Raw genomic sequence first — 26153 nt, 5'->3', positions numbered from 1 at the left:
CATGCCTCCTTACTTTCTCAATAAGCCTTACATGGGGTACCTGTGGTGTGCCAGTCAGGGCACAACATGCAACAAAAAACAATATTGAACAATTATTTAAAAAATAGAGAATTATATGAAAATAATGTTTGAGGTTAAAATACAGATATGGAATAAAATGTGCATAAATGCATGTAATTACAATGTAAACAGTATTATAGAAAGTGGTTTACAGGAGTAATAGACAGAGGAGTTAGGGTGTCTAACTAGAATGGTTGATCAAATTAACTGCCCAAGGGGAAGAAACTTTAAGACGTTGTGAAGTTTTGTTGTTTTAAACGACCTATTGCACTTTCAAAATGGAACTTTCAGAAAAGGCAGTTTTCAGGGGGTGGGGTTTGTGTCTGCAAGGATATCTCCTGTTTGGTTCTTTAACTTGAAGACAAAGAAATCCTGCAGTGATGGTACACTGCAGCCTATGATCATTTCTGCTGACCTGGCAGTTCACTGTAGCCTTTGTATATTGTGAGAAGAATCTGCACCAAACCAGACAGTAATGGCTGATGTGAGGATGGTCTCTATCATGGCAGTGTGCAATTGCACCAGTATGTTCTGGGGAAGATGGAGTTTTACCAACTTCTGCAAGTCTTCTTGTTAATGAAGAGGATATGGTTCTGTCACATGAGACCTGTGAAATAATGATGCCCAGGGACCTGAATGTTGAAATGGTGCTAAATGTGGAGTTGCTGACGATGGGTGGATGGAGAGGAGACACATTTCTCCTGAAGTCGATACGCGTCTCCATGGTTTTGAGGGCATTTTAGCTACGATGCGATTACACCTGGAACATGTCCAATGATCCACCCTCCTCAACTGTCTAGGGCAAAGAATTCCACCTCCATGGAAAATTCCACTTGGCTAATGTGAACCCTTTTCCTAACATCACAAGATCCTGTGACAGTGGAAAAAAATATCAATGAGCCTAGACATGGTCTTGTTCCTCCTTTAAGCAAAACTACTAAGATAATTGGACAGCCTCAGTTGGACTGATTCTGTGTGGATACAAAATTGGCTGCAACATTACTTGTCCTTTGGATGTAACAAGAGGACTCTCTCAATTGGTACTCTTATTAAACTCAAGGTATATGCAATATGACAATGCAGTATCTTGCATTTGTTACAGTTAATAAAGGTTAAACAATTAAAATAGATAGAGACTGAGATTATCCCACATACTTTAATTGCTTGCAAATTAAATACAAGTGGGATAAGAGCAGCCAGCAAAGCAGAGTCTTGAACTCACCTTGGGAACTAAATTGAAATCCTAGCTGAGTCAGAACCGAATTATCTCATTCCAGTAATTGTGATATTTAAGTAGATCCTCTTGAGCTCACATCTTGTCTGTCCTTAGAGTCTCTGAAAACTCAATGGCTGCCGCCTTACTCAATCAACTGTTTCATCTGCAAAAAAAAACAACGCTTCCCCAAGTAAACCCTTCACAATTATATTCTTGAAAAAATTGTTTTTTCTTATTCAAAGGATTATCAGACTTAAAGAAATCTTAGATAATCTGGATAGAAATGTATGGTGTACCAGCGGAGTTCGAAAGAGGTCAGAGATTACTGGAGATTTTTCCTGAAATACTCGTTCTTAATGTAAATGTTGTGCTCATCAAAATGAATAGTGTTAAAGCAGGGGAAGAATTATTCACTAATTTCAGAGTAAGTTGATAAAGAGTCTAGCTCCTTATAAACATTCCATCAAATATTCTCAAGCAAAGCCTAAATATTTATTTCAAATGCATATTTTAGTGGTCTGAAGAAATTGTAGTCATCAAATAAATGTTGTGTTTCCATTTTAGTCACCAGTACCAATATCAACTTGGGTTCATTTCTCAAATGAACATTGTAGTCGTGTTTGGATTGGGACAGCACATAGCACAGGAAGTTGAGGAAAGATTCCATTTACATTGGAAAATGGATGGAGGATATGGTTTAACTCCAAGAATCTCAAATAAGTTTTCTCATCCTAATCAACAGTCTGTTTTTCCACAATAATTTTAAGACTTTAGTTACATCACATCAAACTCCTGTTTTCTTTGGAAATACATTCCTAAAGTTTCCATAAAGGTATGTAGGAAGTGGAGATAAGGGCCAATGATAGGGGTAGGGTTGTTAGATGGAGGTGAGGGCCTAGCAGGGAGAGGAAGGCCTGGTAGGGAGAGATAGAGGGACCTGGTGGGGATGTAGCTCAGATTTAGAGGATGTGGGCCAGGGTTCCTGGGGAAGAGGTTAGGGTCAGGGATAGGGTTAGGGTTGGTGAATGAAGGTGAAAGGCTGGAGGAGAACATGGCGGAGAGTGGGAGGGAAACCTGGCATGGAGTGAGACGAGGACATGGTGAAGGAAGTTATTGCCTGGACGGCTCGTAGAGTAGTTGTTCTGAAGCTCCATATTACTGTATGTCCACCTGTGGGATGACCTGAGTTGCCTCTTGAGTTGGTCTGCCTTAGGGGGGATCTGAAGTAGCAGATATACAGAGCTGTACATGAGTTGAAAGAAGACATAACTTCCCTACTTCGTGTAGATTTGGGTGATCACTGTATCTGGGTGTGTGGTGGTCTCCAGACGGGATTAAATTAACAGTGAATAGTGCCACTCTCAGTGCTCTAATTTTATAGATCCAATCAGTATTTTTAGTCAGGTAATTAGGTTTAGTTTTGACCATTTGGGGAATAGGTTTGTAATGTTTCAATCCATTTCCTCTCTGCTCACTTTCTTTGAAGGTTTGGCCAGTTCATGATAGTTCCAGGCCCACGATATCCAATGGCTGGTTCCCATGCTGCTGGTAATGTCTGCTAACAAGTCTGTTCTCATCTTCCTTTGTAATATTATGGAGGTGCCCTGTGAATCTGACTCTTAGGCTGGTGTCTGTCTGCCCCATGCATATAATGTGGCATTGTTTACACTGAATTGCATGTATAAATTCTGCTGTTCTCAAGTTATCTGCCTGGGCCACTGTCCCCTTAGATCTATTGTGTGTGTTTTTTGATATTCTTAACTGCTGCATGCCCTACAGTTCCCCAACCCCTTCCCCTGCAGCTTGGTGCTGCATGGAATTTGGTACTGATTTGTCTGTCTCTCAAGTTCTTACCACGCTTAAAAGCTGATACTACTGTACATTGACTTAGTGCAATTGTACACTATTGTACAAAGACCCCGCCCCTCTACCTTGAGTTGTTCAAAGTGGGCTTTAATCATCCTGTGGATCTTAACCACCATCCCACTGTGTCCTGTAATCAATGGTAGCCTGTATGTTGCACTGTTCTGTGGTTAGGGTTAGGGTGGTATGCCCGAGTTTCCATCTGCTATAGCCTTTCTGTCTGAGTGCAGTGAAGAGGCTAGTAGTGACCTGCTGGAAGTCCTGTTCCCTGGTGCAAGTATGGTGAAACTGGATCAGTTGTCCTATGACGATACCCCTCTAGGTTGTTACGTTACTTCTGTTTAAATGTACCGTGGGTTAACAATGAAGAGTCTGGAAGAAGTAGAGAGCTTTTATTTACAAAAATAAACAAGCACATCTTGACCCCGCCACATGCTGAAACATTCTGGCAAACTCCGCGCACGGTCAGTGCTCTCCAATCGGGTACTGGCACATCATTGTATCACTACATCTTCCCTTCCTTAATGTGTTGCCTTTATGGCATTTGTTTAGTTTATAATATTTTCGCTTTAGTAATTCGTTTGTTAGCATTTTCTAGTTAAAGTTAGGATTGTTTAAAGTAAATTCGTTGTCTGTGATATATCGCGGCATGCGATGACGTCACACCCGGTTTCGCCGCATGTTGTGGGGAAAATACCGGTTTGGAGAAATGGGAAGGAGGGGTCTCACATGTGCAGGATCAGCGCAAGAAACGTTTTCTTTCTACGCACTAGAAACATAGTGAAGCAACGCCGTAAGTTCATGAGATAATTGATATGTTGAATTAAAATGTTAACGCTGATTCTGTTAAAAGTAATGACGGTTGATAAGGTTTACGTTTTCGTTAGTTAAAGAGTTGCGGATAGTTTGTGTTGAAGTGTATTTAAAGCAGTCAATGGCGTAGGTAGATTCTGACTATATGCTGCATTTTAATGTAATGTAGTTGTTGTAGTTTTACTTTTGCAAATATTTACGATGTAAATGTGATATCAAGAAGGAAACAAATACTGTACAAATTTTGTATTGTTTTATCAACAGTTTTCACCATACGTTAATGTGGAAGAGTGAACAGTAAACGGTTAATCTTACTGCTATCCTGTTTTCATTGACGACGATTTACCTCGGTGTTTAGATCAGCGTTCTCTTACACCTGAGCGAGAACACTACAGTGAAAAGGCGGCATTATCAGGTGTTTCAAGTGCTACAATGACAACACGATTCAGCATCAAGTCGTTGCCATCCAGCGACAGGGGCAGTAGGGCATCATCAAGTAAGGCTGCCCATGCAAGAGTTAAGGCAGAAGCCGCCAAGGTGCAAGTGTTCTACGCCAAACAAGAAGGAGAAAAAAATATGTTTTAAATGCTGTTCCTCTACCTCTCACCTTGCTAGAGAGTGTACGATCGCCGTGAAGTGCCCGGAATGTAATAGCACTAATCATGATGGGGCCATGCATCCCGGCCCGTTACTGCAAACCGACAAAGCTCCTTCACCCCCACAACAGGACGGCGGGGAGGGAGAGGCTCACTCCAGGACAACTGTTGTCAGCTTGAGCTGCACAGAAGTTTGCGGTCAAGCTCAGTTAAGCCGTTCTTGTTCAAAGATCTGCCTCACTAAGGTATACCGTAAGGGAGCCAAAGACAAGGCGATCAAAGCCTATGTAATTCTGGACGATCAGAGCAATCGCTCACTAGTCAGTCCAGAGTTCTTTAACTTGTTCCACATTGAGAGTAATCAGTTCCCATACTACCTTAGAACTTGCTCAGGCAGCGTGGAAACTTATGGAAGGAAGGCAGAAGGCTTCCAGCTCGAGTCCCTGGATGGTAAAGTCGTCATCTGTCTCCCTCCACTCTTAGAGTGCAATGAAATTATGAATAACCGCACTGAGATCCCGACGCCAAGTGCGGTGCTACACCAGCCACATCTCCACCACATCGCCAAGCACATCCCAGAACTGGATCCAAAAGCAGAAATACTCCTGCTATTAGGAAGAGATGTTCTCCGGGTGCACAAGGTTAGGCAGCAGGTCAATGGACCACACGACGCCCCCTTTGCCCAACGCCTGGATCTGGGCTGGGTGGTGATAGGAGAGGTGTGCCTTGGCAATGTACACAAACCGACAGTTAACACTCTCAAGACCAATGTGCTAGAGAGTGGCCGTCATTCAATTTTTCAACCCTGCACAAGTTTCATGTGTATCAAGGAAGCACGACAAGGTTTTAACAAATGTAAAGTAACCGACAAGACGCTGGGACAGTCTGTCTTCGCTCAAACTGAGCATGATAATAAACTTGCTCCATCAGCTCAAGATGTCATTTTCTTAAAAATAATGGACACCAAGGTCTTCAGAGATGAAGCAAATAATTGGGTCGCCCCACTACCTTTCAGAGAACCACACCAGTACTTGCCAAACAACAAAGAGCAAGCAGTCAAGCGGTTCACGTCCTTGCAAAAAACCCTGAAAAGGAAACCTGAGATGCAGCAACAATACATAGCATTTATGGAGAAGATCTTCACTAACGGATATGCTGAAGTAGCACCACCACTGAGGGAAGGCGGGGAGCGCTGGTACCTCCCAACATTTGGGGTTTACCACCCACAAAAGCCCAATCAGATCAGGGTGGTCTTTGACTCCAGTGCTCAGTGCGCTGGTGTCTCCCTCAATGATGTGCTCCTTACAGGCTCCGACCTTAACAATACCCTTCTCGGGGTCCTGCTGTGCTTCCGGAAGGAGAAGGTCGCAATCTTAGCGGACATCCAGCAGATGTTCCATTGCTTCTTAGTACAGGAGGACTATCGCGATTTCCTCCGTTTCTTATGGTACAAGGACAATGACATTAACAAGGAAGTCATTGAGTACAGGATGAAAGTCCACTTTTTCGGCAATAGTCCATCACCTGCTGTGGCCATCTATGGGCTGCAAAGAGCCATCAGAGAAGGCGCACAGGAGCACGGCGACAACACCGTTAAGTTTGTAGAAAGGCACTTCTATGTCGATGATGGCTTGATATCACTACAGAAAGAAGACGAAGCAATCGATCTGCTCCGACGTACACAAGGCTCACTCGCAGAGTCAAACCTCCGCTTGCATAAGTTCGCATCAAACTGTCAGGCAGTAATGGAGGCCTTTCCACATGATGACTGTGCTCCGGCAATCAAAGGCCTAGATTTAGACAGAGAAACCATACCCACACAAAGGAGCTTGGGTCTCCTTTGGGAGATTACGACTGACTCATTCACATTCTCTGTGCCGACCGTGATCAAGCCACTTACCCACCGTGGAGTTCTCTCCACTGTCAACAGTGTTTTCGATCCCTTGGGTCTACTGGCACCAGTTACGATCCAAGGAAGAGTCCTTCTCAGAGAACTTACCTCTGAGCTCTCTGACTGGGATACCACCCTACCAGAAGTTAAGCAAGTGGGAGGCTTGGAGAGATTCACTTCAAGATCTAAAACAGTTTCATATCCGACGTAGGTACACGGCGACCTCACCCACCGAGGCAGTGCACAGAATTGTGTGTTTTTTTGGAAGCGTCTACCAAGGCCATCGGTGCTGTGGCTTACTTGAAAGTGGTCGGAAAGGATGGTCAAGTTGAAGTAGGCTTTGTAACTGGTAAGGCGAAGCTCACTCCCCAGTCCGAGCCGACAATTCCAAGGCTTGAACTGTGCGCAGCTGTCCTGGCCGTGGAAATGGCAGATCTTATCCAGGACGAGCTAGACCTAGAGTTCGACGATATCAAGTTCTACACAGATAGCAAAGTAGTGCTTGGTTATATTTATAACAAATCAAAACGCTTCTACGTGTACGTTCATAATAGAGTTCAACGTATCCGCCTGTCTTCAAAGCCTGAACAATGGCATTATGTACGTACCGAGGATAACCCTGCAGACCATGCATCGGGACCCCCCTTTCTGTATCAGCCACCAACGGAAAAGACTCAAATGAGCGAGACATTTGAGCTGATCGAACCCGAAAGAGACTTGGAAATTCGGCCGCAAATACAAACAGGAGCCACCTACCTCGAAGAATCGATACGTATTAACGAGCGCCTTCAACGGATCTCCACTTTGCATTCTTTAGTGAGAGGACTTGCGTTCCTCATTCACATGGCCAGATCACACAAACACTCATACCAAAATAGTAAATGTAGGGGATGGCACAAATGTAACTTACCTCGCACTGCGGACGAATTGGCCCAGGCAAAGGACATCATCTTTAAAGCAACTCAAAGGGTGGCTTTTGCAGGGGAGTTTTCAGCTCTCCAAGCTAATAAACCAATACCAAAAGACAGCCCTTTGAGGAAATTCAGCCCGATCATGAAGAACGATATCATCTGCATTGGAGGCCGGTTAATACACTCCCAACTTCCAGCTGCAGAAAAGAGTCCAGTAATCCTGCCCAAAGACAGCCATGTGTCCTTACTGCTCACTCACCATCACCATGAACAGGTAAAGCATCAGGGCCGTCACCTGACGGAAGGAGCAATAAGGGCAGCGGGACTGTGGATCTTGGGAGGTAAAACACTGATCAATTCAGTACTTCATAAATGTGTAACCTGCAGGAAACTGCAAGGCAAGTTGGAAGTTCAACATATGGCAGACCTCCCACCAGAACGCCTCGAAGCCTGTCCTACTTTTACATATGTGGGGCTCGACATATTTGGTCCCTGGACTATCACTACGAGACGCACCAGAGGAGGACAAGCACAGAGCAAGCAGTGGGCCATCATGTTTAGCTGCATGAGTTCAAGAGCGGTACACATTGAGGTCATCGAATCTTTGGATACATCCAGCTGCATTAACGCTCTCAGGCACTTCTTTGCGCTAAGAGGCCCTGCAAAACAGTTAAGGTCTGATTGCGGCTCGAACTTTGTTGGAGTGTCAAAGGAGCTGGGGATGGACAAAATGGTGCAAAAGTACCTCAGTCAGCAGGGATGCAACTGGGAGTTTAACACACCACACGCCTCTCACATGGGAGGCGCATGGGAGCGGATGATTGGTATCGCCAGAAGAATTCTTGATTCAATGTTTCTGCAGCAACACACCCGATTGACCCACGAGGTACTGTGCACACTAATGGCAGAGGTCACAGCCATTATAAATGCACGACCACTCCTACCTGTGTCTTCTGACCCGGAAAACCCCTTCATACTCTCGCCATCAATGCTCCTTACGCAGAAGGCAGGAGCCCCCCCTCCACCAGGGGACTTCTCTGATAAAGATTTGTACATAAAGCAATGGAGACAGGTCCAGGCTCTGGCAAATCAGTTCTGGTCTCGTTGGAGACAGGAATATCTATCTTTGTTGCAACACAGACAAAAGTGGACAGAACCCTGCAGGAATCTTCAAGTTGGAGATTTAGTCCTGCTCAGGGACAAGCAAATCGCCCGCAACAGCTGGCCAATGACCGGAATCACTGCCACATTCCCTAGTAGGGATAGACATGTCAGGAAGGTTGAGTTGAAAACTACCGACCAAGGTGATGTGAAAATTTACCAAAGGCCAGTTACAGAAGTCATTCTACTTCTACCTAACGACTGATTTAGAGACTGAAGTTTTGTATTATGTTGATTGTGACCTTACGAAGGTCAAGCGGGGAGTGTGTTGCCTTTATGGCATTTGTTTAGTTTATAATATTTTCGCTTTAGTAATTCAATTGTTAGCATTTTCTAGTTAAAGTTAGGATTGTTTAAAGTAAATTCGTTGTCTGTGATATGTCACGGCATGCGATGACGTTACACCTGGTTTCGCCGCGTCTTGTGGGAAAATACCGGTTTAGAGAAACAGGAAGGAGGGGGCTCACATGTGCAGGATCAGCGCAAGAAAAGTTTTCTTTCTACGCACTAGAAACATAGTGAAGCAACGCCGTAAGTTCATGAGATAATCGATATGTTGAATTAAAATGTTAACGCTGATTCTGTTAAAAGTAATGACGGTTGATAAGGTTTATGTTTTCGTTAGTTAAAGAGTTGCGGATAGTTTGTGTTGAAGTGTATTTAAAGCAGTCAATGACGTAGGTAGATTCTGACTATATGCTGCATTTTAATGTAATGTAGTTGTTGTAGTTTTACTTTTGCAAGTATTTATGATGTAAATGTGATATCAAGAAGGAAACAAATACTGTACAAATTTTGTATTGTTTTATCAACAGTTTTCACCATATGTTAATGTGGAAGAGTGAACAGTAAACGGTTAATCTTACTGCGATCCTGTTTTCATTGACTACGGTTTACCTCAGTGTTTAGTTCAGCGTTCTCTTACACCTGAGCGAGAACACTACACTTAAAAAGAAAAACAATTAACAATGTTAATCAAAGCAAATACATAATTCAACAAGTCTTTATCAGTCTCTCTGTGGGTTTACGAACACAAATAGACCTTTTATGTGGTATGCACAGATCTTGTGCTTCCTTGTTGTTATTTATGTTTTGCATCAGTATTATGTCTGCATCAGTAAACTAAATCTGAAGAATCACATATTCTTTAAAAAGAAAAACAAATAACAACATCGACCAATAAACAAATCTATATCAGCTAACTGAAACTCTGAATTTGGCTCTTCGCTATCTGAGCCATGACCCTTCTTGTGCTTCTTCTTTTTCTTCTTTTCCTATTATCTTCAATTCTCAATTCTCCCATATTATTCTTCCAGAACCACTTCTGACACCATGTTATATTACTTCTGTTTAAACATACTGTGGGTTAACAATGAAGAAAAATAATATTCTGGAAGAATTAGAGAACTTTTATTTACAGAAATAAACAAAAACATCTTAACGCCCGCGACATGCTGAAACATTCTGACAACCCCCGCGCATGCTCAGTGCTCTCCAATCAGGTACTGGCGCATTGTTGCACGTGATATCACCACAAAGGTGTGTTTGGGATAGTGGTACTTGTATGCAGGAGGGTATGGGTGTCTGTAAATACCTTAGGGGCTAACTTCCGGCTGCCATTTTCTGGTGCTAGTTTAAATACCGTGGTTTCCAGGAAATCAATTTTCTCCCTATACGTTGTGGCCTTCACCTTTATGAGGGGGAGAAACCTTTATGGAGGGCCTAAAAACTAGATTGAAATACAAAACCTACTCCTCAAATGGTCAAACTAAACCTAATTACTAGATCTAAAAATACTGATTGGATCCATAAAATTAAAGCATTGAGAATAGGAACGTTCCCTGTTAATTTTATCCAGATTGGGGATACTCACGCATCCAGATACAAAGGAAATCACCAAAATTTACACAAAGCAGGGAAGCTAGGTCTCCTTTGAACTCACATGCAGCCCTGTACATCCTCCACTACAGATCCTGCCCACAAGGCAGACCAGCTCAAGAGACACTGCACCCCATCACGCAGGTAGGCATATAACAAAATGGTACACCAGAAAAACTGCTCCACAAGCAGGCCAGGCAAACAACCCCATCACCAGATTCCCCTCCCACTCCTAACTGGTCCCCTTCCCACTCGCTGCCAGTTGCGCTCCACCCTACTCATCTCCCAACTCTGCCTCTAACCTTAACCCTAATCTCCATTTCCCCACAAACACCTCCCCCCCCAGAAACCTTCGCTTACAGGCTCCCACAAACCCTGACAACAAACCTTCCATCCCAGAAACCTTGGCCCACAAACCCTTACACTTCCCCCTGCCCCCACAAACCCTTTATGGAAGTACTAATACTTACGCCAAGCTTTTACAGTTCTGATCAAAAAAGTCCAAAACCTGGTTCATTGTACTTCCCTCTGCAACTGGATCCTCAGTTTCCTCACCGGGAAATTACAGTCTGTGCAGATTGGAAATAACATCTCCACCTTGCTGATAATCAACACTAGTGCACCTCATGGATGTGTGCTTACTGCTTTACTCTCTCTTCCATGACTGTGTAGCTTGGCACGGCCCAAATACCGTCTATAAATTTGCTGATGACACAACTATTGTTGACAGAGTTTCAGACGGTGATGAGAAAGTGTACAGAGAGCACATCGTTTAAGATGGTGCAGGTGTCCCTCAGTGACCACTGGCCGGTGTCTAACGAAACAAGGATAGCAACTTAAAACTTTCATTAACCACATCTTTTCTGGCAAATGATCATCACAAGAAATAGTCTATAACTTCCCTTTAGATATTGGAGACAATTTGCTGAGGCTGAATTGAGGCAAGGTGAGGCAGTGGACCCATTCCTGAGAGCGTGGAAGAGCATGAAAGCTCAGGCACAGGCCAAATCGAAGCCGCGGGGTCCAGATTGACACGACTGAATACGATGAGCAGGCGGAATTGAGCTGGCGAAGTCTGGTGTGTCCAAGTGGCAAAACCCATTCATCGGACAGAGATTCAAGCATGGGCCAGATTGAAAAGGCCAGAATGACAAGGCCCAAGGTGAGCTATGGGGTGGTTTGGATCACTGGTCCACCATGCTTACTTGACTCTATGCTGAACTATGGGACTCTCTTTGCAGACTTCAGTCCAGAAACTCTATTTGCATGATGTTTTTCTCCACTGCACATTGAGTTTTCAATGGTTATTTTCTTTTTTTATGGGGATGATTCTCTGCATGTTGGGGGTTAGGTAGTCTTTTTATATACAGTATGTATATGTTGTGTTCTTTACACATACCGTGGGTTACTCATAAAGACACATATTCTGGAAGAACATAACTAGAACTTTTATTCCACAGCAAACAGCAACCATGTTTTAACCATACAGGTTTCTAGATCATTCTGTTATTTCTGTGCATGCTCCACACTCTGTCCAATCACGTTCTGACACGTGACACATAATATCACCACATCTTCCTTTCCTTAAAAAGAAAAACAATGAGCAACATTAATCAAAACAAATGCAGAATTCAACATGTCTCTATCAGTCTCTCTGGGGTTTTACGAGCACAAGTAGACTTTCTAAGTGGTTCACACAGTTCTTGTTTCGTTATTATTTTCATGTTTTGTCTGGTCAGCATCAGTTAATGGAAACTCTGAAGTTGGCTCTTTCTTGAGGTCTTTGCGAAGAAATCACAATTCCTTCATTAACATTTCCAAGATGGCTGTGCGACGCAGCTTGCTGCGGCCACTCCGGAGCTGATTATGTGTTATTTGTGAAGTGGGGTGCCATGCGCAATCATAATCGATTGAAAATGGATGTGGGAGCACGGAGGAACATCGGGAAATCTCCAGGAAGACCTTCTTCGTTGCTGCTGCTGTGAGGTCCAGGACTCTGCTGGGAAGAACAGGCCCCCAGTCCTTGGGGTCTCGTTGCCGATGGCCGTTGATGGGGCCATCTTAATACGCTCGGCAGAGGATGGTGCTCGGCGAAGCTGTGCCGGAGCGGATGGTCATCGGCTCGGAGGTTTGACGGACTCAGAGTCCGCTGCGGTCAGGTCGCTTTCGGTGTGTGCTGCGTCTGCAAGGCTGAGTTGGGCGGCGCCGTGGAAGTCCATAGCGGGGGTACTCCCTTCTGCCGCCGGCGTGGGATGGCGAGTCTGTCGGGACCCTGGGGACTTGTGGAAACAGTGTGGTGATTTTTTTTTTAACTTATAGACCTTTAACATATTTGGACTATTTTTTCCTGGGCCCATGGTCTGTTTTTCTATCAATTATGCTATTGTTTGCACTGTTGTAACTATATGTTGTGACTATGTGGTTTTGTGCAGGTCTTGTACCTTTAGTTTTTGGTCTTGTTTGTTTTAACTGCATTGCATTTGTGGTTTCTAACTGACAATAAACTGAATCTGAATATGAACTGCGTAATCCCTTTTTTATGCTGAGACTTCATTTCAATAAAACTTCTCAATTCCTTCACTTGTGCTTTCACTTCTTCAATTGGATCCTGATTCTTGTCACTCTTTGGCTGCAGATCAATATTGTATTGTACCAGCAAGATTGGTTTTGGTGGCAATGCTTTGTCAGATGCTGGTAACAAAGGGATGGTCTGGGATCTTTATGACTTCTTTTACTTTTGCTGCATTGGAATCAAATTCTGTTCTCTCTTGCTCTTTCATCAAGTCACTGTATTCTGACTCTGTGTCACTGTCCAGGACTAAGACTCTTTTCACCAAATTCAGTCTCTCACAGGCAGATAAACTAAATATTGACTGTACATTTTTGGCACAACTACAAATGAAAGTGTGTGCTCAATATTTTTTGTGTGATACTCTTGCCACACATGTTCCTTTAACTGGAATGTCTGCACCCGAATACCCAGTCACTTTTATATTTGTCTGATGTAACTTTGGTCTTGGCTTTAATGCATTAAACTCAGATTCTGCAAGAACATTTACTTGTGCTCCAGTATCCAATTTAAACAGAATAATGATTTGGTTCACTTGCAATGGCATAGTCCAGTCATTCTTACTTGCTTTATTTTCACAAAGCGTATTGATATCAAATTCCTCGTTCATTTTCAAGCACTGCATTTACATGTTTTATTTCCTTTCTACTACTTCTGCAGCAGCATGAACAATGATTAATCTTACCACAGTTGTTGCACACTTTCTGATACACTGGACACATTTTAGGTCGGTGCTGCCGCCCACAGCGATCACAAAGTCTTTTTCTTTCAGATAACTTCTTGCTCTCCATCGGTTTTGTTGTTGCTTCATTATTTTTTTCTAAAGCCTGATTTATACTTCTGCGTCGCATCTACACTGTAGGTAGCGCGTACCCTATACAGTACCTATGCCGTACCCTATGCCTGTAGGGTGACGTGCACCTCCCCAAAAGAGTAACTCGTGCATCGCGGCGACACAGACCGCAACAACTGTGATTGGTCCGCGTGGTAGCATCGCATGTCCTCCTACACATGGCTTTTTCTCAGCCATGTCTGTACACTGAAGCGACATAGATGAACCAAATCATCAAATCTACCTGCCGACATGCGAAAATGTTTGAAATGCATTTCCTCATCCTTGTTTCTCACGAAGAAACTCAACACAGTGGCACAGAAACCCCACCGCCAACTAGCATTTGGCGCACACCAACACAATCTCACTACGGCGTGGAGCCTATGCAGAAGTATAAATCAAGCCTATGGCGTAGCGCATACACAGAAATATGAATCAGCTTTAATATGTTCACGCTTTACAGCGTCTACGCTGCCATTCTCGATAAAAAGCTCTTTAGCCTGTGATATCAGTCTCAGAAGCTTTGCAGAGTGCCACAGCTTTTTCGAAATTCAGATCTTGTTCTAACAGTCTCTCTCAGACCATTATCCAGAATGCTGCAAACAATTCTGTCTCTAATGAGAGAGTCCGTAATCACTGCCAGCTCGCATGTTTTACTGTGATTTCTCAATTCCGTAACAAATTGATCAATCGTTTGACCAGCTTTCTGCTTGCATGTAAAGAATTTGTACCATTCATATGTCACATTGCGCTTCAAACTTGTCGATTAAGATTATCTCCATTCTCAAAAGAAAAATGGTTATATACCTCAACTGCATCAACCCCAATCACGTGGAGTAGAATTGCAGCTTCCATTTTTTCCGTTTTATTGTCTGCTCCAATCGCCAATAAATAAATTTCAAAACGCTGTTTAAATCTTTTCCAGTTTTCAGCTACATTTCCAGTCAGCTGAAGTGTCGATGGGGGTTGCAAAACTTCCATTCTTAAAGCTGTTAACAAACAACAAAAAAGTTTGTGCATTTTTTTTATTATCTTTGCTTCTCCCGTATTAGCGAAACAAATTATTCTTCCAGACCGACTTCTGACACCATGTTGTGCTCTTTACATGTACTGTGGGTTACTCATGAAGACACATGCATATTCTGGAAGAACATAACTAGAACTCTTATTTAACAGCAAACAGCAACCACGTTTTAACCATACAATCTTCTAGATCATTGTCATTTCTACGCATGCTCCACACTCTGTCCAATCACATTCTGACACATGACACATGATATCACCACATATATGGGTTATGTTTTGGGATTTCTTTGTCTGCCTGTTAGTCAAATTTCAAGGTTATATAATGTAAATGAGCTTTGTTAATAAATGTACTTTGAACTTTGAGGAGCATGATATATTAGCTAGTTGAATGGAGTCACAGAAACAACCTTGCACGTAACATCAGTAAAACCAAAGAGTTGATTGTGGTCTTCAGAAAGGCTAAGACAAAGGAATGCACAGTAGTCCTCATCGAGGGACTGGATGTGTAAGGGATGAGCAATTTCAAGATCCTGGGTGTCAACATCTCTGAGGATCTATCCTGGGCCCAACATATTGATGCAGTGACAAAGAAGGTATGATGGTGATTATGTTTCATTAGGAGTTTGTGAAGATTTTGTATGTCACCAACGACACTCAAATTTCAACAAATGTGGTGTGCATTTTAACTGGCTGCATCACTATCTGGTATGGGTGAGGTGGGGGTAGGGTACATGTCACTGCACAGGACCGAAATAAACCACAGAAAGTTGTAAACTCAGTCAGCTCCATCATGGGCACCAGCCTCCCCAGCACTAAGGACATCACAGAGTAGGTTAAAAAGCCGGCACAGCACTGTGGGCTCAAGAGTCGATATTGTGCTGTAGTGTCCTATAGTCTGTGATCTATGTGTATGACCAGATATGATGATATTGAATGGTGGAGCAGATCCATAGTGTCTTTTGGCCTATTCCTGGTTTGATTTTCTACGCTGTATGTTCTGTGTTTAATCTGAGTTAATTACAGACTTTCATTTCCTCTGTTGTACACTAAGAATTTTTTTTTCAATTTATTATCCCAGGCACCCTGAGACAACTCCAAATGAAGTTACTAATTGCCAATAGTTTTTTTTCATGTTCCCTTCTTATAATGTTGGAGAGGGTGAGTTATTGCTAGATATAGAAGAGGGCTAGTGGAATGAAAGGGGATGAAAATGTAAGGATATTTTTGCAATTATTAACTTAAACGATGAGAGCTGCTGTAAGTACCACCTACTCTGAGCCATCCCTTTTATGATATTGTCTCTCAAGCCGGTGTAGCAATCATGTTTTAATAAGTGTGCTGATTTATATTATTGAAAATAGAAACAGCAAGATCCAGAGAACATGGGCAGAATTTGTCTCCAAAGCTCCAAGGACTAATGGTAATACATTGCAAAGTATGAATCTGGAAATTAGAGGTTCATGTGGCAAGGGTATTGCAATAGTTATGGGATCTTTAAGAAGATTTGGCATGCTGAATTAGTGGTAATATTAAAGAGGTTAATTTAAGAAGTGTATATGAGATACTTACACTTATAGAGATATTCATGTAGTTGAATGAAGAAAAGATCATCAATTTTATGTCCAGTATTGTGCAATGAGAAAGAGTCAATGAACAATGTTATGACTGAATCTCACAGTTAAAGGCCTTTAGGGAATTTTGTAGTATATCATATAAAATTAAATGTTATATAGTTCAATCCATAAACAGGATCTTAAACCTAAATGAAGCAAACCATGAAGGTTTAAATCATGTGTTGAATAGAATAGAGTTAAGGTTACAATAGTAAACAAGAAATAGATTATAGTTTAAGAATAAGTACATAGTTTTCATGAATGATCTTTCTGTAATGTACAAGCAAAATAGTCAAATAAAATTAGATTAGAATATTCTTTAAAACAGTGGTAAAACTGAGGATTGGGAAAATTTTAGTATTAGCAACAGAAGACTGCAATATATTCTAGCAGAAAATACAAAAATGTACCATTAATGTTTTTAAAGGAATACCAAGAGGAAAATATTAGCAAATATTAATCTGTCACAAACTGAGATGAGCGAAAGCATATTAGGAAGTAAGGAAATGACATGAAAATTATTTGAACATTTTGTATCTGTCTTCATTAAATACTAGAATCAATGGACTTGTTGACCTGCACTCTAAGGTTTTGAAAGAAATATGCACAGAGGTAATGGGTTCACTGATTTTCAGCTTCTTCAATCCCACTGATCCTACTATGATTCTCACCAAATTTCAAGGTATCAAATGAGAGGAAATTTCACTGAAACATTCAAAAATCTTATGAGTCTTGGCAGGGTGCTTGCAGGAAGGAAATTTTCCCACACTGTTGGATTGAAAACCACTCAATGTCAAAATAAGGCATCGAGTATTCAGGACTGAGGCAAGAAGAAATTTGTTCCCTGAGGATCAGATGCAGATTCTCTTTAAGATAAACACAAAAGATTTCAGATATTAAGTGAACTTAAATATGAATATGAGATTCTAAGTGGAACATGGGGTAGCAAGGTAATCTAGTAGAGGCAAAAGAGGAGCAATGATTATTGAATGATGGAATCTACAGGTTTTCCTTAATTCTGTTTTTTACAATTTTCTTGTGATCTCTTGTGCATGGGTCAGAGGGTTCATAATTCCTGTGTATATCTAACTTCTCACTCCACATGAGGCTTTAGTACTTATTTTGAACTGAGGAGCGGGATACATTTTCAGAGTTACAGAGTCAGGGAGGTGCAGGATAGATACAGGCTCATCAACCCACTGCGATTATGCTGACCATCAGCATTTGTTTCTACACTGATCTTACCCTTGCCCGTTTTAGTCTTCTCAAATTCTCAACAACTTTCCACACCCACCCCTTCCCAGATTCTACCACTTACCCACTCACCAGGGGCAATTTACGGCGAACAATTAACCAACCAATATGCATTCCTTTTGGAATATGGGAGGAAATCAGAGCACGTGGAAGAAATCCATACGGCTACAGGGAGAATCTGTAAACTCCACTTAGACAGCAAGGGAGGTCAGAATAGAACCTAGGAGACTATGAAGAAGGCGTTATATCAGTTGTACCACTGTGCTGCCAGAAGTTCTGTATCCAGCCCTCAGCTTCATACCAGCCACAGCAAGTCTAGGTGACATGGCCTGGACATAATGGGCAAGTGAAGTTAAGTGTTTGGATTTGTTTTTTTATTTCAAATAATATTAACACACCTTGATTAATTTAAATTAAAATATTTAATTAATTTAAATTACTCGATTTATTTTATTCAGTTCTTTACAAATGACTTTGATCTTCAGAGATATTGAGACACAATGGTCTTTGACAATACAAGTTTCTTACTTTGACTCCTCATATTTTTTTCCAATCCTGATGAAAGGTCTTGGCCTAAAATATTGGCTGCACTCTTTTCCACAGACGCTGCCTGGCCTGCTGAGTTCCTCCAGTATTCTGTGTGTGTTGCTTGGATTTCCAGCATCTGCAGATGTTCTCTTATTTGTGATTTGACAACGCATGCTGTCTTGACCCCCAACGGTCTTTCGAGGAACAAAGCCTCAAACTCACTGCCTGAGGTACAGATGCAGCCTCAGTACCACTCCACGTGGTAGGCTAGATACAACAAGACTTGGAGCTTGATTCGATTTGTGACGCCCCAAAAGGTCAGTGTGGCCACCGGAATGGCTTGTCAGGATGAGCTTAGTCCAGTTGATTATGACCAGGACAAGGCAGTCAAGTATTGTATTGGTTTGACATGGTTGTCGCATTTTCATTTCATCACAGTTTGTGACTTCATAGTCCATTCTGCTACACTTTATAGCCTTCTGAGAGTATATTGCATTGACAGCATGCTCTTCAGACTTTGCATTGTGTTATTTCCAGAATTTAATTGTTATGGAATAATTGCTGCTTTACCTACTTGAATAACAACGGTTCCAAAACAAATCACTAGATGTGAGACACTGCAGGTCATCCTGCTGCTGAGAAAAATGAAAAACAATTCTGTCCTTTTTACTCTTTCATCATTTTATCGCGAGTTATGTTTTTAAATTTTTCTCCATGCTCTTTGTTCTCCATATGCAAGTTCTAATGATGAGCTCTGCTGGGCAGACAATAAAATAATTAAATGCATTTAACTGAGAAGAAGAAAATAACAAGTCAGCAGCAACAGAATATTAAATCCATTAACAAAAATAATTAATGCCCTACAATAAAAAAAGCTGTGACACTTTTTCTCTATGAAGACTACTGTTTTGATCTCAATACAAAATCTTGATGTTTATTATTATAACAGTCTGGTTATTTTTATTAGTAGTCGAGTCAGACTTTTAAACTGAGTTCTGGATTTAAATTCGGCCTGAGTCAAGGTGATGAAAGTTTCTACTGTCTAATTGGAGAGCGGATGTGTAGAGGTTTCTGATTGCTGGCCTTTCAGTATGCCGACATCTCTCAATGGCTTTCAGGTCAGTAAGAGGTGTCTGCACACTGGCAGCCTTTTAGAAGCAGAGCTTGGGGCATAGAGGAGCAAATGTTAGACATGAACTGTAGATAGCTGTCAGGCACCACCCACTGACTTCAGAATAACTGATTAAAGACTTTGCAGGCTGCTTAAGCACAGTTTGAACAGCTTTACAGTTTTTCAGTAACTATATCTCACAAGTTTCAAACCTATTCAGACAGAGAGAAAAACAAGTGAAGGGGAGAAAGCAGAGAGAGACAACTAGAGATAACATGAAAGCGCCTCTACATTCTTCAGATTTAGCGGAGATTCAGCATGACATCTAAAACTTTGTCAAACTTATGTAGTGGAGGGTATATTGACTGGTTGCATCACAGCCTGGTATGGAAATGCCAATGCCATTGAATGGAAAATCCTACAAAAGATAGTGAATATGGCCCAGCCCATCATGTGTAAAGCCCTCCCAACCATTGAGCACATCTACATGAAATGCTGTCGTAGGTAATCAGCATCCATCATTGGGATCGCCACCACCCAGGTCATGCTCTCTTCTCGCTGCTGCCATCAGGAAGAAGGTACGTGAGCCTCAGGACTTAAACTACAGATTCAGGAACAGTTACTACCCTTCAACCATCAGGCTCATGAACCAAAGGGGATAACTTCACTCAACTTCACTTGCCTTATCATTGAAATGATCCCACAACCAATGGACTTAATTTCAAGGACCCTTCATTTCACGTTCTCAGAATTTACTGCTTATTTATTTATTTATTGATTGTTGTTATTTCTTCTTTTTCTATTTGTTATCTTCTGCAGTCTGGTTGACCACCCTGGTTGCGTGGTCTTTCATAGATTCTGTTATGGTTATTAGTCTACAGATTTATTGAGTATAACCACAAGCAAATGAATCTCAAGGTTGTATATGGTGACATATATGTACTTTGATAATAAAATTTACTTTGAGCAGTGCTCACAGAGAGAATATGATTACAGAGAGTGGTTGGAATTGAACTTATGTTGCTGGCGCTGTAATAGCATTACGCTAACCACTACTTTAACATGCTGCCCCCTCAAAAGGTCAGCATAGCTTCATGGGCCGAAGGGCCTGTACTATGCTGTTGTGTTCTATACTCTATATTCTAGATACAGCATGACAAAAGGCCCCCTGGCCCAACGAGACCATGCAGCCCAATTAAACCAAAGGGACCAATAAGACCTAGTAACTAATGCATCTTTGAAATGAGGAAGGAAACAGGGGCATCCAAAGGAAACCCTCCCATTCGCAGGGAGAACATCTAACAAAAAGCTTCAAGGGAGTCCAGTATTATTTGACACTTCCTTCTTTTGATTGGGATTTTACTGAGATGAAACTAGATTTTACCCAGGGGAGCCTACGCTGCCCACTTTTGAAAATTCATTTCAGTTCTGGAGATTCTGACGACATCCTCCAGAGGTCAGTGACTGTCTATGGAAAAAAAATAAATTTGCTCCCATCTAATCGAGGGCTTTGTTTTCCTATTTTATTTGATTGCTCTCTTTCCTCTATTCAGTTCAATACACTCATCTGGCTGTACTAAATCAATTCCCTTCATCACTCTGAAGAGTTCAATCAAGTCACCACAAATTCTATACTCCTCTAATTACAAAATTACAAATGCTGATACCTAATACTCCTAACACCGGGTAACGTTCTAGTGGCTGCATGAACTTTTCAAGAATAGCAATTCCTTCCTAATTTCCCCACCACATTCTTGCTCATTCCTACAAGGAGAAAAATTGGGCAAAGATTCCACAAACAGCTGATTAGAGGCATTATACTTGCAGATTTCTATTTTTAATTTGTATTTTTTTGTCTCTAAAAGAAAATGATGCTTAATCTTTACTAACTGCTTCCCCCACTTGACTACTAATCAATGGCAGAGAATTCAATGTTGAACAAACACTAAATGTGAGAAATGTGAGTTTCAGCCTAAACAAAAATCTGTCCCTCCCCATTTCTTCTCATTCATAGAATTCTACATAATTTCATTTAAGTTTCTGCTAATCCAATTGCTGTCTGATCTTCTCACATAATTTAATATAACTTATTTTATTCTTGTCATTCTGCTACAGCTCCAACTATTTTCAACTCTTAAACAGTTGTAGGTCTTTATCTCACACCATTAACATTAATCTTATGAAAATTGAGACACTTAGTCACCATGTAAATTATCTCCTTCTCAAACATAATGTTCATTTCAGTTTTATTATTATTGTTGTTAAATAAATGCTAATTATTAACCAAGCATGACTCATTACTTTGCGTTGAATGCATTATGGCCTTCCTTCTTGTTGGTCTAAAACATATTGCTCCAGAAAACTAGAGTGAATACAGTGTAGGAAATCTTTCTAACATGGATTACTCTTCCCAATCTAAAGAATTAAGTCATAATTTTAAAAGAATAATAATAACTGCATGTGATATGAGTCTCTGCACATTTAGAGTTAATATATTTTAATACTTAACTGCTTTCAAAAGATCTGAAGACAACTTCAGTTAAGGTTTTAATGAAAGAAAGAAAACAAATGAAAAGAAAAAGGAAATGGGCATTTGTACAGTGCTACCTTGGGTATGAAAATGAAATATATACAAATTATATTCATCTGTTATATAGGAAATGTTGCAATTAAATTGTGCACAGCAAGTTCATACCAGAAACAAGGTAATAATGCCCAGATAATTCGTTAGAGCAAAGTTGATTGAAAGATAAATATTGGTCCAGACGCTTTATTCTTCTCAAGGCAGAATATTTGGTTTCTGTAAACATCTGAGAGAGCAGAGTGTGGTTTTGTTTAATGGTTGCATTTGAAAGACAGCACTTCTGTCTTTGTGACTCTTTTACAATACTGGAGTGTCAGCCTATATTTTTGTAATTAAATCTCTAATCCTCTTAGATTCTTCAGTCTGAATCGTTTAATCCTGGCAGATTGGTTTCACTTGCCTGCACCTTTTATTATTTGTGTCATTTGCTAATTTGCTAATTGTATCATTTATCTATGAATATGCCACTTTCCTTACACTTCACAGTGCCTATAAAAATTTTTTAACCCTTTCTTGGAAGTTTTCATGTTTTATTGGTTTACACATTGAATCACAGAGGATTTAATTAAGCTTTTTTGACACATCAACAGAAAAAGACTCTTTTACGTCAAAGTGAAAACATCTCTACAAAATGATCTAAATTGATTACAAATATAAGACACAGAATAACTGATTGCAAAAACATTCAGCCCCTTTAATATGATGCACCAAATTATGACTGGTGCAGACAATTAGTTTTAGAAGTCACATTATTAGTTAAATGGTTATCTGTTTTTGGAGACCTGTGTGCAGTCAAGGTGTTTAAATTAATTGTAGTAAAAATATATCAATATCTGCAAGTCCAGCTGCTGGTGAGTCAGTATCCTGGCAAAAACAACACCATGAAGACAAAAGAACACTCCAAGTAACTCTGAGAAAAGGTTATTGAAAAGCACAAGTCAGGAGATAGATACAAGAAAATTTTCAAGTCACTGAATTTCCCTTGGAGTACAGTTAAGTCAACCATCAAGAAAAGCAAAGAATTTGGCATAGCTGTAAATCTGCCTAGAGCAGACCATCCTCAAAAACTGACTGAGTGTGCAAGAAGGCAACTAGTGAGGGAGGCCACCGAGAGATCTATAACAACTCTGGAGGAGTTACAAGCTTCAGTGGCTGAGATGGGAGAGACTATGCATACAACAACTGTTGCCCAGGTGCTTCACCAGTCACAGCTTTATGGGAGAGTGGCAAAGAGAAAGCCACTGCTGAAAAAAACTCACATGAAATCTCAGCTAGAGTTTGCCAGAAGGCATGTGGGAGACTCCGAAGCCAGCTGGAAGAAGGTTCTATGGTCTGATGAAACCAAATTTTGAACGTTTTGGCCATCAGACTAAATGCTATGTTTGGCGTAAACCGAACACCGCACATCATCAAAAGCAGACCATCCTACAGAGAAGCATGGTGGTGGCTGCATCCTGCTGTGGGATGCTTCACTTCAGCAGGCTTGTGAAGGTAGAGGGTAAAATGCATGCAGCAAAATACAGTGAAATCCTGGAGGAAAAATAGATGCAGTCTGCAAGAGAACCGTGAATTGGGAGAAGATTTGTTTTCCAGCAAGACAATGACCCCAAGCATAAAGCCAAAGCTACACAGGAATGCCTTAAAAACAACCAAGTTAATGTCCTGGAATGGCCAAGTCAGAGTCCAGACCTCAATCCAATTGAGAATTTGTGGCTGAACTTAAAAAAGGCTGTTCACTCACAAATCCCATGCAATCTGACAGAGCTTGAGCAGTTTTATAAAGGATGGAAAAAAAATGCAGTGATCAGATGTGCAAAGTTGATAGAATCAGAATCAGGTTTATTATCACCGACGTGTGTCATGAATTTTTTTAACTTACGAGCAGTAGTTCAATGCAATACATAATATAGAAGAAAACAATAATAAAAATAAACAAATTACAGTATACGTATATTGAATAGATTAAAAATTGTGCAAAAAAAACAGAAATAATATATATTTTAAAAATAATGTAGCGTTCAGGGGTTCAATGTCCATTTAGGAATCGGATGGCAGAGAGGAAGAAGTTGTTCCTGAATCACTGAGTGTGTGCCTTCAGGCTTCTGTACCTCCTACCTGATGGTAACAGTGAGAAAAGGGCATGCCCTGGGTGCTGGAGACCTATTCACACAGACTTGAGGTTGTAATTGCTGTCAAAGGTGCACCTACTAAATACTGACTTAAAGGGAGTGAATAATTATACAAACAATTATTTTGTGTTTAGTAATTGTAATAAATTTAGACCAAGTTGTAGAAATTTGTTTTTGCTTTGACATGAAAGAGTTTTTTCTGTTGATCAGTGTCAATAAAGCCAAATAAAATCCACTGTGATTCAATGTTGTAAAATAATAAAACATGCACATTTCCAAGGGGAGTGAATACTTTTTTTATGCACTGTAACTAAAAACGTGGCAAGTTGAAATGCTTAACTCCAAATCATGCACATCTGGCATTAAAGCCTTAACAATGATAACTTCAAATCATTTTGAGCATCAGATTGTCTAGAAATTGGATGTATGCCCCTTTTGTTTTGGCACATATCATCAAAAATAGTTTTTACCCAAAGGTAGATAGCACTAGCAAACACTTCTTGATGAAATCACACAAATCACAAGAATTCCTCTGCATCACTAAGGCTCATCCTTTGTCATTGTTGGCTGTGTATCTAATGTCATTATTCTACATCTGACAACACATGGAGAAGGTGGTGCCAATCTTCAGCAATTCTGTGCCTTACATATCAGCGCTGAATGATGGCACAGCTTGTCCTAGCCCACTCACTGCCAGTTCCCTTCGGCAACCCTCCTACACTGAGCTGTGAGCGATTTGTGCTGCAGGAAGGCTGGCAGGTTCCTGGAACTGCAGTGGTTAGAGGGAGGAGCCAATGGGCGGCTGCTTTGAAATTCTCGGCAGTGCATACTGGTAGGTATCAGAAATCCAGGACCAAAGGTACTATGATAAGTCAGCAAATTGCTCATGATTCACAAGTGTAGTCCAACAGAACTCTATTGCAAGAGGTATTAGTATGGCCAAGGGTGACCACACTGGCTGCGTCAGGCAGCTTGGGGTCGAATACAAAGACATTTATGCCAGTGATAAGCACACCTCTGCAAAGACTTCAGTGTCACCAGATGCTACCTCAGTGTCTCCAAAGAATCACATCTTTGCAGGCTGAGGTTGTCGTCAGTGGCTCTGCAGAGGGCAAGAAAACTTTATTCACGTTTTTCTGCCTGGGCTCTGCTCTCCATGGACAGTAAAGTCTCCTTGATTCTCAGCTTCCTCACCTTTAGATTTTTTAAACATTTATTTAGTGATACAGCATGGAATAGGCCTTTGTGGCATCCCCACAACCCTGATTAGCCCTAATCTAATCATGGGACAATTTACAATGAACAATTAACCTACCTGGTACATCTTTGGACTGCGGCAGGAAACCAGAGCACCTGGGAAAACCCACGCGTTCCATGGGGAGGACATACAGAGACTCCTTACAGAACTGAACTCTGAACTCCGGAGTACCCAAGCTGTCATATGCTACTGTGGCAAGCAGCAAAAGCAAATCTCTGCCATTTTTCCCAATAAGCTGCTCATGGCTACATTAGAGGGGCCACCTGGGGACTGTATTTGTGAAGGAAAGAATTCAGCTAATTTCATTTCAGTAAGGAGCAGATGGCAGCTCAGGCAACGGAACTTTGCACAAGTCTCAAAGAGCCATTATCTGCACACACATTCTCATAAAGGGTTCTATGAAGAGCCCAAGCATTCCTACCAATAAGGCAGGCTTCCATTCTCTTTATGTATAGCTTGTTATGGATAATGGGATTAATATCCTCATGTTGAATACCATTTTTCCAGTTTGCACATATGAGGGAGTTTATACTCTGAGGCCCTTCCAGTGACAATTCTCCAAGGGATGAATCCTACAGGACAGGATTGACCAGTGTGCTCTCCAAACACAACAGCTAAGCACAAGTACAGTCAGCCGTCCTCTCCGCGAGGGATTGGTTCCGGGACCCCTCACGGATACCAAAAAATGCAGATGCTCAAGTCCCTAATTCAACCTGTCTCAATGCGATGGACCTTAGGACCCAGCGGATCCCCAGACCTTATTTAAGCTGTCTCAGTGCGGTGGACATTAGGACCCGGCAGTCAGGCTCTGAATCCGCAGTGTTTCTGCTCACGAAAATAATGACAATCACGATTGAAAA

Source organism: Hemitrygon akajei, chromosome 10 (genome assembly GCF_048418815.1).
Source record: "Hemitrygon akajei chromosome 10, sHemAka1.3, whole genome shotgun sequence".
Lineage (NCBI taxonomy): Eukaryota > Metazoa > Chordata > Chondrichthyes > Myliobatiformes > Dasyatidae > Hemitrygon > Hemitrygon akajei.
The sequence above is the reverse complement of the archived record's forward strand: the minus strand, read 5'-3'. Positions refer to the sequence as shown.